Source organism: Mustela lutreola, chromosome X (genome assembly GCF_030435805.1).
Source record: "Mustela lutreola isolate mMusLut2 chromosome X, mMusLut2.pri, whole genome shotgun sequence".
NCBI classification, from domain to species: domain Eukaryota; kingdom Metazoa; phylum Chordata; class Mammalia; order Carnivora; family Mustelidae; genus Mustela; species Mustela lutreola.
Window position 1 is genome coordinate 77,165,165 of NC_081308.1, and position 14,996 is coordinate 77,180,160.

Genomic DNA, 14,996 nt, shown 5'->3' on the forward strand with positions numbered 1-14,996 from the left:
GAGAAAAAAAATGAAACAGAAAAAAAATAAATTAACTGAAAGACTGAAAAATCACAGGTAGAAAGCCATGAGTTCCGTGCTTTGCTTTCTCCTCCTCTGGAATTCTGCTACTCTCCTTGGTATTGAAACTGCACTCCTTGGTAGGTGAACTTAGTCTTGGCTGGATCTCTTGTAGATCTTCTGGGGGAGGGGCCTGGTGTAGTGATTCTCAAGTGACTTTGCCCCAGGTGGAATTGCACCGCCCTTACAAGGCGCTGGGCTGAGTAATCTGCTCGGCTTTGCTTTCAGGAGCTTTTGTTCCCTGAGCACTTTCTGTAGAGTTCCAGAGGATGGGAATACAAATGGCGGCCTCCTGGTTTCCAGCCCAAAGGAACTAAGAGTCCAGGGCCCCACTCCTCAATGTGCCCTCAGAGAAAAGCGCCCAGTAACTCCCATCTGCCTGACCCCCGGCCACGCTCCGAGCGCACCGAGCCTGCATCTGGTTCAAGGTACCCCCGAGCTGTGAGCTTACTGTCGGCTCTGTCTCTGTAGCCGGCTTTCCCATTCCAATACCCGCAATCTCTGGGACACTCAGACACCCCCGATCCTTCTGTGACCCTGCGGGACCTGAGGCCACGCTGACCCCGCATGGGCTTCGCCCCGGTTTAGCCTCTGGAGCGATGTCCTCAGCGGAACAGACTTTTAAAAGTCCTGATTTTGTGCTCCGTTGCTCTGCCGCTTGCCGGGAGCCGGCCCCTCCCCCTGGGGTCTATCTTCCCGTCGCTTTGGATTCACTTCTCCGCTGTTCCTACCTTTCAGAAAGTGGTTGTTTTTTCTGTTTCTAGAATTTCTGTTCTTCTCTTCGATCTGCCGATGGATTTTCAGGTGTTTGCAATCTTTAGATAAGCTACCTAGCTATCTAGCTGATCTCAGGCTAGCTGAAGTAGTCTGAGCCTGCTACTTCTCTGCCATCTTGACTCCTCTGATAATAATTTCTAATGATTGTTTCTATTTCCTTAGTGTAGGTTGTTATCTCTACCTTTTCATTCATAATTTTATTAATTTGGGTCCTCTCTCTTTTCTTTTGGTTTGTTTGGCCAGTGGTTTATCAATCTTATTGATTCTTTCAAAAATCCAGCTTCTCATTTTATCAATGTGTTCTACTGTAGCTCTAGTTTCTATCTCATTGATCTCTGCTCTAATCCTGATTATTTCTTTTCCTGTGTGTGAGGTTGGCTTAAGTTGTTTTAGATTTTCCAGTTCTTTAAGGTGTAAAGAGACCTGGTGTATTCTGGATTTTTCTATTTTTTTTGAGTGAGGCATGGATGGCTATGTATTTCCCCCTTAGAACCACCTTTGCCATATCCAATAGGTTTTGGACCAATGTATCTTAATTCTCATTGGTTTCCATGAATTGTTTAAATTCTTCTTTGATTTCCTGGTTGATCCAAGCATTCTTAAACAGGGTGGTCATTTGTTTCCAAGTGTTTGAATTCTTTCCATACCTTTTCTTGTGGTTGAGTTCCAGTTTCAAAGCATTGTGGTCTGAGAAAATGCACGGAATAATCTCAATCTTCTGGTATCGGTTGAGCCCGGATTTTGACCCAGTGTAGGGTCTATTCTGGAGAAAGTTCCATGTGAGCTCAAGAAGAATGAGTATTCTATTTTTTGGGGGTGAAATGATCTTTGTATATCCATGAGGTCTATCTGGTCCAATGTGTCCTTCAAAATTCTTGTTTTTTTATTGATTTTCTGCTTGGGTGATCTGTTTATTACTGACAGCAGCATGTTAAGATCCCCTACTATTAATGTATTCATAGCAATATGACTCTTTATCTTGATTAACAGTCAACTTATGTAGTTGGTTGCTCCTAGGGGCAAACATATTTGCAATTGTTAGATCTTCTTGATGGATAGGCCCATTAAGAATGATGTAGTGTCCTTCTTTATCTCTGACTACATTCTTTTTAAAAATCTAATTTATCTCATATGAGAATCCCTACCCCATACTTCTTTTGAGGCCCATTTCCATGAAAGATGCTTCTCCATCCCATCACTTTCAGTCTGGATGTATCTTTAGGTTCCAAATGGGTCTCTTGTAGACAGCAAGTGGACAGGTCCTATCATTTTATCCAATCTTAAATCCTGTGCCATTTATGGAATCATTTAGGCTGTTAATGGTGAGAGTGATTATTGTAAGTTATATTTTCATTGATATCATGATGCCTGTGAAGTCCTTGTTTCTATAGATTTTCTCTGTAAATTTCTGTTCTATGTCTCTCTTGGATTTCTCCTTTTATGGGACCCCTCTTAATATTTCTTGTAGTGCTGGCTCATGGGTTACATACTCTTTTAAATCTTGCTGGTCTTGGAAGCTCTTTATCTCTCCATCCATTTTGAATGTCAACCTTGTTGGATAACATACTCTTGGATGCATGTTCTTCTCATTTAGTGTCCTGAATTTGTCTTGCCAGCCCTTTCTGACTTGCCATGTTTCTGTGGACAGGTCTGGCATTATTCTGATATATATTCTTCTGTATGTAAGGAATCTCTTCCCCCTAGCTGCCCTCTGGAGCTCTTGTCTAAAATTATCATTCACTAGTCTCACAATCAAGTGTCTCACAGCCTTTCTAGAGTTGTTGATCTTGGGGGCTGGTATTTCTCCCTCTAGGACATGAACGCTGGTTCTACTCCCCAGACTGGGGAAATTTTCATCCAGAATTTTTTCAACTATATCTTCTAGTTTTCTTTCTTTCTCCACCCCCCAAGAGATCCCAATAATTCTGACATTAGAACTTTTCATGGTGTCATTTATTTCCCTAATTCTGTTCTCATGGTTTCTAAGCTGTTTCTTCCATGCCTTCCCCCTATCCCTTTTCTCTACCAGTTTATCCTCTAGATCCCTAATTGTATCTTCTGTCTCAGTTACTGTAGCTGTTAGAGTATTTAGATTAGATTGGATATGACTGATAGAATTTTTAACTTCTTTCCAGGCAGCTTTCTCTTTTGCCCTTAGATATTCCGTGTTGTCATTAATGATTTTCTCCAACCTAGCCATTGCCTGGATAATTCTTACCCTACATTCCATTTCCAACATGCTGGTTATGTACATATCAAATTGTTATGAAGGAGAGGATACAGTCTCTGAATTTTTCCTCTGTTGGGTGTTCCTCCTCCTAGTCATTTTGGTAAGAGGTGGTTGAGGGGATGTGTAGCTGAATATATCAACCACAATCCAGACAAGGTGCACCCTGAATTATTCTCATCAATCAAAATCACCACTAAAAATAAAGAAAAAAGGAGAAAAGAGAGAGAAAGAGAGAGAGAGAGAGAAAAGGAAGAATACCCAGCTAGAATGGGCCCCAAAGGTAAGATTTATAATGTATACAAATATAAACAGACAACCAAAAAGACTGACAAAAGTTAATGACAAGAAAAAGAAAAAAAAAAACCAGCTGAAATGAGCCCCAAGGATAAGATTTATATAATATCAGAATAGAAACAAATACACAGAAACACTGACAGATGAAAAGGATGGGTGGGTGGTTATAAATCCTTGATGTGGGTGAGGAATATTATTTTGATTCTTCCTGGGTGTATCTTGATATCATTGTTAAAGTACTCAACTTTCCAGAGATAAAGGGAGATTAAAATGGTTAATATATAGGGGTAGTATTGATTAGGGAAAGAGGATTACCTTGATGCTTATATCTGCATATGTCAATATTTTTTTCCATTTTGTTGCTGAGTAGTTGTGTAACCATTAATCCAATGTAGGACATCTGGCTTCCAATTTTTCCATGTTATTAATAAAGCTTCTATGAAAATTTATGTATAAGTGCTTATGAAATATAATTTTCATTTCTCTGGGACAAATGCCCAAAAGTACAATTGTTGGGTCACTTAGTAATTGTATGTATAGATTATAACAAACTGACAAGTTGTCATTTAGATTAGCTGGACCCATTTTTACACTCCCACCAGCAATATATGAGTGGTCTAAGGTTTCCACATCTTTTGCCAGCATTTTTTCTTGTCTTTTTTTTTTTTTTAAATTTAGCTATTCTCATAGGTGGGTGTAGTGATAGCACTGTGATTTTAATGTGCATTTCTCTAATGGCTAGTTTTGTTGAAACATCTCATCATGTCTTATCCCCATTTTATAACTGCTTTGCTTGTTTTCATGTTGCTGAAATTTGATAGTTATTTATATTTTCTAGATACAAGTCTAGTAGGCAGAGAGAACACCCATCAAAAGCAGGCCAACACAAAGTCATATTGTACTAAAATTTACAAAATACGGAGATAAGGCAAAACTCTTAAAAGCATCAAGGGAAAAAAAAATCCCTAACTTACAAGGGAAGACAAATAAGGCTAGCAGCAGATATTTCCAGAGAAACCTAGAAGGCCAGAAGACAGTGACATAGTATGTTAAATGGGATGAATGGGAAAGATTTGCAGCCAAGAATACTTCATCGAGCAAGACTGTCCTTCAGAATACAAGCAGAGATAGTTTCCCAGACAAACAAAAAAATGAGAGTTTATGACCACTAAACTAACCCTACAGGAATCGTTAAAGGCAAATCTTTGAGGAAAGAAAAACAAAAAGCAAAGATTGGAAAGAATTAGAGTAAATCTCCAGAAATACTGACTTTACAGGTAATATAATAACACTAAATTCGTATCTATCCACAATCAGTATGAATGTAAATGGACTAAATGTACCAGTCAAAAGACATAGAGTATTAGAATGAACAATACTAAAAAGATATAAATATTTATGCCCCCAAATATATAAATCAATTAATAACAGGCATAAATGAACTCACTGATAATAATACAATAATAGGAAGGGATTTTATTTTATTTCTTTAAAGATCTTATTTATTTATTTGACAGACAGAGACCACAAGTAGGCAGAGAGGCAGGCAGAGAGAGGAAGGGAAGCAGCTCCCTGCTGAGCAGAGAGGCTGATGTGGGGCTCGATCCCAGAACCCTGGGATCAGGACCTGAGCCAAAGGCAGAGGCCACCCAGGTGACCCTAGGAAGGGATTTTAACAGCTCACTTACAGCAGTGGACAGATCATCTAAGCAGAGAATCAACAAGGAAAGAAGACTTTGAATGACTCACTGGATCAAATCACCTTAACAGATGTATTCAGAGCATTTCATCTTAAAACAGCAGAACACACATTATTTTTGAATTCACATGGGACATTCTCCAGAATAGATCACACACTGGGTCACAAATAAGACCTTAACACAACCACAAAAAAAGAGTGAATTACACCATACTTATATTTGGGCCATAGCGGTATGAAACTTGAATTCAACCAAAAGAAAAATTTGGAAAAACTACAAATATATCCAGGGTAAAGAAGTTCCTACTAAAGAATGAATTGGCTTACCAAGATATTAAGGGAAACAAATTAAAAAGTGCATGGAAACAAATGAAAATGAAAATATGGTGGTCTGAAACATTTGGGATGCAGCAAAAGTGGTCCAAAGAGGGAAGTATATAGTAATACAGGCTTCTTTCAGGAAGCAAGAAAAATCTCAAACACACAACATAGAATTTCACCTTAAGAAGCTAGAAAAGCAAAGCAAATGAAGCCTAAATCCAGCAGAAGAAGGGAAACAATAAAGATTAGAGCAGAAATAAATAGTATGAAAAAACTCCAACAAAACAGATCAGTGAAACTAGGAGTTGGTTCTCTGAAAAAAATAAAATAATATTGATAAAACCCTAGCCAGACTTAGCAAAAGGAAAAGAGAAAGGTTCCAAATAAATAAAATCACAAATGAGAGAGGAGAAATCATAACCAATAATACAGAACTACAAACAATTATAAAGGAATATTATGAAAAATTAGATGCCAAAATATTTGCCAACTGAAAAGAAATAGATAAATTTCTAGATATGTAAAATATAAAAGCTGAAATAGGAAGAAATACAAAACCTGAACAGATCCATAGCCAGCAAAGAAATTGAATCTAATCACAAATCTCCCAACAAACAAAAATTCAGGGACAGATGGCTTCCCAGAAAAATTCTTTCAAACATTTAAAGAAGAGCTAATACATACACTTCTCTAACAATTGTAAAAAAATAGAAATAAAAAGAAAACTTCCAAAGTTATTCTATGAGGTCAGCATTACACTGATTCTAAAACCAGACAAAGACCCTACTAAAAAGGAAAATTATAGGCCAATATCCCTGAATGAACATGGAAGCAAAAATTCTCAACAAGATACTTGGAAATTTAATCCAACCATACATTAAAAGAATTATTCACAGCATTCAAGTGGGATTTTTTTTTTTATCATGAAAAAACTGTATTTAGATTTAGCCAGCTGGACTCAGTTTAGATGATCCCAATTTTGTTGGCAACATCCAAAGCATCATAGTCAGGAGCCAGCCGAATGTATGCCTTCTTCTCTCCATCAGGCCTGATTAAGGTGTTGACCTTGGCTACATCAATGTCATAGAGCTTCTTCACAGCCTGTTTGATCTGGTGCTTGTTGGCCTTGACATCCACAATGAACACAAGTGTGTTGTTGTCTTCTATTTTCTTCATGGCTGACTCAGTAGTCAGGGGGAACTTGATGATGGCATAATGGTCAAGCTTGTTTCTCCTGGGGGCGCTCTTTCGAGGGTATTTGGGTTGCCTTCGGAGACGCAGAGTCTTGGGTCATCGGAACGTAGGTGATGTGCGGATCTTCTTTTTTTTGTGACTGTGGACGCCTTTCAGCACCGCTTTCTTGGCTTTCAAAGCCTCTGCTTTGGCTTCGGCTTTGGGAGGGGCAGGGGCTTCCTTCTTAGCTTTCGACGCCATCTTCATAAAAGGGATTTCCCTCAAGTGGGATTTATTCCTAGGCAGCAAGGGTGGTTTGATATTCACAAATCAATGTGATACACATAAATAAAAGAAAGGATAAGAACTGTATGATCCTCTCAATGGGTGCAAAATAAGCAATTCACATAGTATGGCATCCATTCTTGATAAAAACCTTCAATAAAATAAGGATAGAGGGAATATAATTCAACATCATAAAGGTCATATACAAAACAAAACAAAACAAAACAACAACAACAAAAACCAGAATAATATAATCCTCAATGGGGGAAAAAAAAAACAGAGCTTTTCCTCAAACAAGACACAGATTTCCACTCTCATCACTGTTATTAAACATAGTAATGGAAGTCCTAGACTCATAATCAGACAACAGAAAGAAATAAAAGGCATCCAAATCAGAAGGAAGAAGTCAAACATTTAGACTCCACCAAAAAGTTACCGGAAATGATATACAGATTTAGAAAAATCTCAGGATACAAAGTCAATGTACAGAAAATGAAACAGCAGAAAGAGAAATTGATGAATCAATCCCATTTACACCAAAACCATAAGATACCTATGAATAAACCTAACCAAAGAAGTAAAAGATCTGTACTCTGAAAACTGTAAAAAACTTATGAAAGAAAATGGAGATGACACAAAGAAATAGAAAAACATACCATGCTTATGGATTAGAATAAGTATTGTTAAAGTAACTATACTACCCAAAGCAATCTACACATTTAATGTAATCCCTGTCAAAATACCACCAGCATTTTTCACAGAGCTAGAACAAATAATCCTAAATTTTGTATGGAACCACAAAAGTCCCTGAACAGCCAAAGTAGTCCTGAAAACGAAAGGCAAAGTTGGAGACATCAGAATTCTGGACTTCGAGCTATATTACAAAGCTATAGCCACCAGCTGCAGTTTGGTACTGGAACAAAAACAGAAACAGATCAATAGAACAGAACAGAAAACCCAGTAATGCACCCAGAGCTATATCACCAATTAATCTTTGACAAAGCAGGAAAGAGTACCCAGTGGGAAAAGGACAGTCTTCTCAACAAATGGTGTTGGGAAAACTGTACAGCCATATGTAGAGGAATGAAACTGGACTATGCTTTTACACCATACACAAAGAGAAACTCGGAATGGATGAAATACCTAAATGTGAGACCCAAATTATAAAAATCCTAGAAAAAAAACACAGGCAATAACTTCTCTGACATTTACTGAAGGAAGTTGTTTTCTATATAATTCCCTTATGGCAAGGTAAACAAAAGCAAAAATAAACTATTGGGATTTCTCCTAGATAAAAAGTTTCTGCAGAATGAAGGGAATAATCAACAAAACTAACAGGCTCCCTACAAAACTGGAAACAACTTTTGCAAATCACATATCTGATAAAGGGTTAGTATTCAATACCTATAAAGAACTTACCAAACTCAAGCCAAAAAAAACCAAATAATCTAGTTAAGAAATGGCAGAGGACATGAAAAGGTATTTTTTTTTCCCCTAAGGAAGGCATACAAATAGCTAACAGACGCATATAAATATGCTCAATATCACTCACCATCAAGGAAATACAAATCAAAACCATGATGAAGGGCCCCTGGGTGGCTTATTTGGTTAAGCATCTGCCTTCAGTTCAGGTCATGATCTCAGGGTCCTGGGATTGGGTCCTGGATCAGGCTCCCTGCTTAGCAGGGAGTCTGCTTCTCCTTACTTTCCTTCTTTGCATGCTCTCTCAAATAAATACAACCTTAAAAAAATATGGGGCACCTGGGTTGCTCAGTGGGTTGGGCCTCTGCCTTCAGCTCAGGTCATGATCCCAGGGCCCTGGGATCGAGCCCCGCATCAGGCTCTCTGCTCAGCAGGCAGCCTGCTTCCCCCGCTCTCTCTGCCTGCCTCTCTACTTACTTGTGATCTCTGTCAAATAAATAAAATCTAAAAAAAAAAAATGATGAGATACCACCTCATACCTGTCAAAATGACTAAAATTAACCACACAAGACACAGCAGATATTGGCAAGAATGCAGAGAAAGAGGAACCCTCTTACACTGTTGGTGGGAATGCAAGCTGGTGCAGTCACTCTGGGAAACAGTATGAGGTTCCTTATAAAGTTGAAAACAGAACTACCCTAAGACTCAGCAATTGCACTGTTATATTTTTACCCAAAGGATACAAATACTGATTCAAAGGGGCATATGCACCCTGATGTACTGCATACATTCACACTGTGTGTGTGTGTGTGTGTGTGTGTGTGTGTGTGTGTTTGGTGGGATATTACTCAACCATAAAAAGGAATGAGATCTTGCCATGTACAATAACATCAATGGAGCTAGGATGATTATGCTAAGTGAAATAAGTCAGTCAGAGAAAGACAAATACCATTTTATTTCACTCATATGTGGAAGTGTGGAAGTTAAGAAACAAAACAGATGAACATAGGGAAAGTAAAAAGAGAGAGAGGGAGATAGAGAGAGAGAGAGAGGGAGAGAGATAAGCAAACCATAATAGACTCTTAATTATAGAGAAGAAACTGAGGGTTTCTGGAGGGGAAGTAGGTGGAGGATGGGCTAAATTGATGATGGGTATTAAGGAGGGTACTTGTGATGATCACTAGGTGTTATATGTAAATGATGAACCACTAATTCTACTCCTGAAACTAATATTACACTACATGTTAACTAGAATTTAAATAAGAACTTGAAACACTCAATGCATAAACTGCTTTTCCTCCAATAAGTAATGGATTATAATCTTCTGGCTACTTTCAGGATTTTCTTTGTCATTAGTTTTAAAGTTTGACTATGATGGTTCTGGTGAAGATTTCTTTGGATATACATTCTTTTGGGAATTTACTCAGAGTCTTGAATCTTTTGGTTTATCTTCTGAGAAATTTGGGAAATTTCAGATGTTACTTCTTTAGCCTTGCATTTTTTCTTCTTTCCTGAGACCCCAATGAGACAAACGTGGAATTTTTAATATAGTCCCACATACTTTTGTAGCTTGTTTCGCTGTTTTGTGTGTGTGTGTGTGTGTGTGTTGTTGTTGTTGTTTGTTTTGTCTTGTTTTTAAGTGTATTTTCTCCCTCTTTTTCAGATTAGGTAATAAATTCTATTTTTCTCTCTTGAAACCCACTAATTATTTTCTCTAAACTCTCCATTCTTTCCATTCTTTCAATTGAGCCTACCCATTGAGTTTTGGTTATTGTGTTTATAGTAGTGAAATATTCATTTGCTGCCCCTTGATTTTTAAAAATTTTTTTTGTTGTAACTTTCTGTTTCTTTGCTGATATTTTCTATTCTTTCATTTGGTTCATATATCTTTGTACTTGCTTATTGAAACATTTTTTATAATGACTGCTTTAAAATTCTTTTCAGATAGTTATAATACCTGTGAAATCTTAGTGTTGGTGTTCATTGTCTTTTGTCATTCAGGTTGAGTTATTCTGGGTTTCTTGGTGTGACAAGTTATTTTCTTTAATTGTCACCTGGAAAATTTAAGTATTACAAGGTTCTGGATCTTATTAAAATCTTGCATTTTATTTTACCTTTATTGACATAGCTCCAGTGGAGTAATGGAGGCAAGACTGCCTAATTTTTACCAAGTGTGGATGGAAGCCCAGATTTTCCACTGTTTCAATTGATATCCTGGAGTAAAGTGGTACTAAGTTAGTGTTGGGTGGGAGTAGCAGTTCAGCCTCTTCATTCTGTTGTTACCACTCTGTCTGGAAGGGGTTACCACTCTCCCACATGGCCTTGCCTCACACTGCTAGAGCAGGTAGCCTCATTTTCACTTGGCAGTGGTGACAGTCTTGATTTTCCAGTATTTTTCATCTGATACCACCTCAGGTAGGAAGGTGAAAATTACTGGTTAGAAGATGGAAGTCTAAGCTTTCCATGTATTCTCCACTGACACTATGTGTTTGGGGAGGCTGGGTGGTCTCATTACTGCTAAGCATGCCTGAATCTCCACTGAGCCTTCTTCTCTGACAGCATCCTTGCTGGGTGGAGGGGGGAAAGAGTTTGAAAGTCATTGGCATACTTCATTACAACATGGCAAGCCTGAAGATTAGGTTTTACACTTGGCCATTGCAGGTATGGTGGGGATGGGACTGTAAATTGTTCTGGGATATTTGTTTGCAGTAGAGTAGTTATATAAAAGTTTTTAGTATTTGCTGAACTACCCATTCCTGATCTTTTGGCTAGAGAGCATGTTTTTCTTGGGGAGTGTGTGTGTGTGTGTGTGTGTGTGTGCGCACACGCACGTGTGTATTTGCATGCACATGTTCATGTGCATGCTAATTGGTATTTCTGAGTTGCTATATTTTCTATTATTCAGTCAGGGATATAGGAGGCAAAAGGAAAGGCCAGGGACATCACTTCTGTGTTATTCTCTAGGTACCCGTGTCACTAACTGATCTTTCTCTGTACATTTTCAGAGTGCTCTTATGTTTTAATAGAAAATGCCCAGAGCTTTTAGTGGTACTTAGAGGGAGGAATAGGAAAAAAAAGTATATATCGACTCCATCTTTTAGAGTCATAAGTCTCTCTACCTTTCCTTTATTTTTTTAAACAAAGTTGAGATGTACCCCATATATAAGAGAGGTCACCATTTAACATGTGAAATTTAGTGTTTTTCTTTTTATTATATGATTAAGGTTGTGTAAACATCCTTACCATCTAACTCAAGAACATAATCATAAACCAAACCAAACAAACAAACAGACAAACAAACCAATTCTGTACCTATTAGTTTTCACTGCCCATTCCCTTTACCTCAGCCTCTGAAAACCACTAATCTGACTTTATCTCTATGGATTTGCCTAATCTCATATTTAAAATAGAATGATACAGTATGTGTCCTTTTGTGTCTTGCTTCTACACTTATATGATTTCAAGGTACTATCCCTGACGTAGAATGAATCATTGCTTTATTTCTTTTTTTTCAATTTTTTCCCATTAAAAAAATTACATTGTGTTAATCACTGTACAGTACATTAGTTTTTGATGTAGTGTTCCATGATTCATTGTTTGTGTATACCACCCAGTGCTCCATGCAATCTGTGCCCTCCTTAATACCCACTGCCAGACTCACCCATCCACCTACCCCCTTCCCTTCTAAAACCCTCAGTTTGATTCCCAGAGTCCATAGTCTCTCATGGTTCATCTCCCACTCTGATTTCTCTCCCTATATTTTCCCCTTTCTTCTCTTAATGCCATCCATGCTATTCTTTATGTTCCACAAATAAGTGAAATCATAGGATAGTTAACTTTCTCTGTTTGACTTATATCACTTAGCATAATCTCCTCTGGTCCCATCCATTTTGATGCAAAATTTGATGGCTGAATAATATTCCATTAGGTATATGGACCACATCTTCTTTATCCATCCATTTGTTGAAGGACATCTTGGCTCTTTCCACAGTTTGGCTATTGTGGACATTGATGTTAAGAACATTGGGGTGCATATGGCCCTCCTTTTCACTACATCTCTATCTTTGGGGTAAATACCCAGTAACAATTGCTGGGTCATATGGTAGTTCTATTTTTAATTTTTATTTTTTTGAGGAAACTCCCCACTGTTTTCCAAAGTGGCTACACCAACTTGTATTTCTACTTTATTTCTTTTTTATGTCTTACTATTATTCTATTCTATGGATATACTATTTTTTGTTAATCCATCCATCAGTAGATGGACATTTGGAATGTTTCTACTTTGTTGCTACTATATATAATACTACTATAAATGTTTGTGTAATTTTTTGTATTCATTTATATATTTATTTCTCTTGTGTATATACCTAAGAGTAGAATTGCTGGATTATGTGGTAACCTTATATTGAACCCCTTCAGAAACTGCCACACTGTTTTCCAAAGTGGCTACAGAATTTTATAGTCTTACCAGCCATGTAAGGATCCCAGTATTTCCCTATCTTTTCCAATACTTACTATTATTTTCCTTTTTGATTATAGCCATTCTAGTGGGTATGAAGTGTTAACTCATGGCTTTCATTTTTATTCCTTGATGAATAATGACTTAGGTCATTTTTGAGGAATTTATTATCTATTTACATATCTTTTCTGGAGAAATATCTATTTAATCCTTTTTTCCTTTTTTAAATGGAAATGTTTGCCTTTTTTGTTTTCAACTTTTTAAAAAAGATTTTTTCCATTTATTTGACAGAGAGAGAGACAGCAAGAGAGCAACACAAGCAAGGGGAGTGTGAGAGGGAGAAGCAGACTGAGGGAGCCCAGCATCAGGGCCCCAGGGTCATGATGTGAGCTGAAGGCAAACGTTAAAGGCTGAGACACCCAGGCACCCCATGTTTCCAGCTTTAAAAAATTCTTTATATATTCTGAATATATATAAGGTCCTTATCAGACAAATGATTTGCAAATATTTTATCTCAATTTATGGATTATCCTTTCATTTACTTTATAGTATTTGTCAGTGAACAAGAGGTTTTAACTAAGTTCAGCTTATTTTTTCTTTTACCACATATGTTTTTGTTGTCATATCTATGAATCTTTTGCAAAAGCCAAAGGGCACTCCTTGAAGATATGTTCTTTGATTTTTGAAGGAAAAAAACACACTACCTGAAGATAGACTCCTATTCTTTGATTTAAGAATGTTATAATTTTAGCTCTTATACATAAATCTATTATCACTTTGAGTTAATTTTTGTGTTTGGTGTTATATAGGGAACAGATTTCATTCGTTTGCATATGGATATCCAACTGCACAATTTATAGAAAACACTTATTTCCTAAATGGATTATGTTTGCACCCATTTAAAAAAAATCACTGAACTATAAAATAAGGGCTGATTTCTGGACTGTCAATTATATTCCATGACAAATATGTCTATCTTTATGCCAGTATTGCAATGGCTGGATTACTGGAAGCTTATAGTAGGTTTTGATATTTCAGAATATGAGTCCCAAAGTCTCGTTCTTTTATTTCTTTTCCAGTATTATCTGGACATTCTGGATCATTTACATTTCCATAAGAACTTCACAATCAATTTCTACTAAAAAAGCAACTGGAATTCATTAGAAATTATACTGAATCTTTAGATCATATTTGGGGAATATTGCCATCTTTTTTTAAAATTTAATTTAACTTTTTTCAGTGTTCCAAGAGTCATTGTTTATGCATCACACCCAGTGCTCCATGCAATACATACTCTCCATAATACCCATCACCAGGCTCACCCAACCCCCGACCGACGTCCCCTCCAAAACCCTCAGTTTGTTTCTCAGAGTTGACAGTCTCTCGTGGTTCATCTTCCCTTCTGATTTCCCCCAACTCACTTCTCCTCTCCAACTCCCAATGTCATCCATGTTATTCCTTATACTCCACATGTAAGTGAAACCATATGATAATTGACTCTCTCTGCTTGACTCAGCATAATCTCTTCCAGGCCCGTCCATGTTGATACAAAAGTTGGAGATGGAGGCATAATATTCCATTGTATATATAGACCATATCTTCTTTATCCATTCATCTGTTGAAGGGCATCTTGGCTCTTTCCACAGTTTGGCGACTGTGGCCATTGCTGCTTAACAGTACCAAATATTTTGATCCATGAACATGAAATGTCTTTCCACTTAGGATCTCTATAATTTCTTACAACAGTATTTTATAGTTTTCAGAAAATATATGTCTTACACTTATTTTTTAAGGTTCATTCCCAAATATTTTATTTTTTCAATATTTTTATTCAATTGTAAATGGGATTGCTTTCTTAATTTCAATTTTGAATTGTTCACTATTAATGTATAGAAATGCAATCGATTTTTTTCTATTGATTTTGTATTCTTCAACCTTGCTGATCTTGGTTATTAGTTATAATGGTTTTTCTGTAGATTCCTTAAGATTTTCTGATTATAAAACCATGACTTCTAAAAATGTCAATTTACTTCTTTTCTAAATATATGTCTTTTCTTTTTCCTTACCTAATTCCCCTGGCTAGGATCTTTATTATAATGTTAAACAGTAGTGGTGAGAGTGGAAATTCTTGTCTTATTCCTGTACCAGCTTGCATTCTATCCAACAGTGTAAGAGGGTTCCCCTTTCTCCACATCCATGCCAATATTTGTTGTTTTCTGTTTTGTTCATTTTGGGCTTTCTAACTGTTGTAAAGTGGTATTGCTTGTGGTTTTGAT

The 14,996-nt window shown here is 37.0% G+C and overlaps 1 protein-coding gene and 1 pseudogene across 1 annotated transcript in view; one reads left to right on the top strand and one right to left on the bottom strand.

Moving 5' to 3' along the window:
- Nucleotides 1-14,996, top strand: part of DACH2 (dachshund family transcription factor 2) — an 878,628-nt gene that overhangs the window by 781,084 nt on the left and 82,548 nt on the right. The gene's annotated exons all lie outside the window — the stretch shown is intronic.
- Nucleotides 6,330-6,821, bottom strand: LOC131821447 (large ribosomal subunit protein uL23-like; annotated as a pseudogene).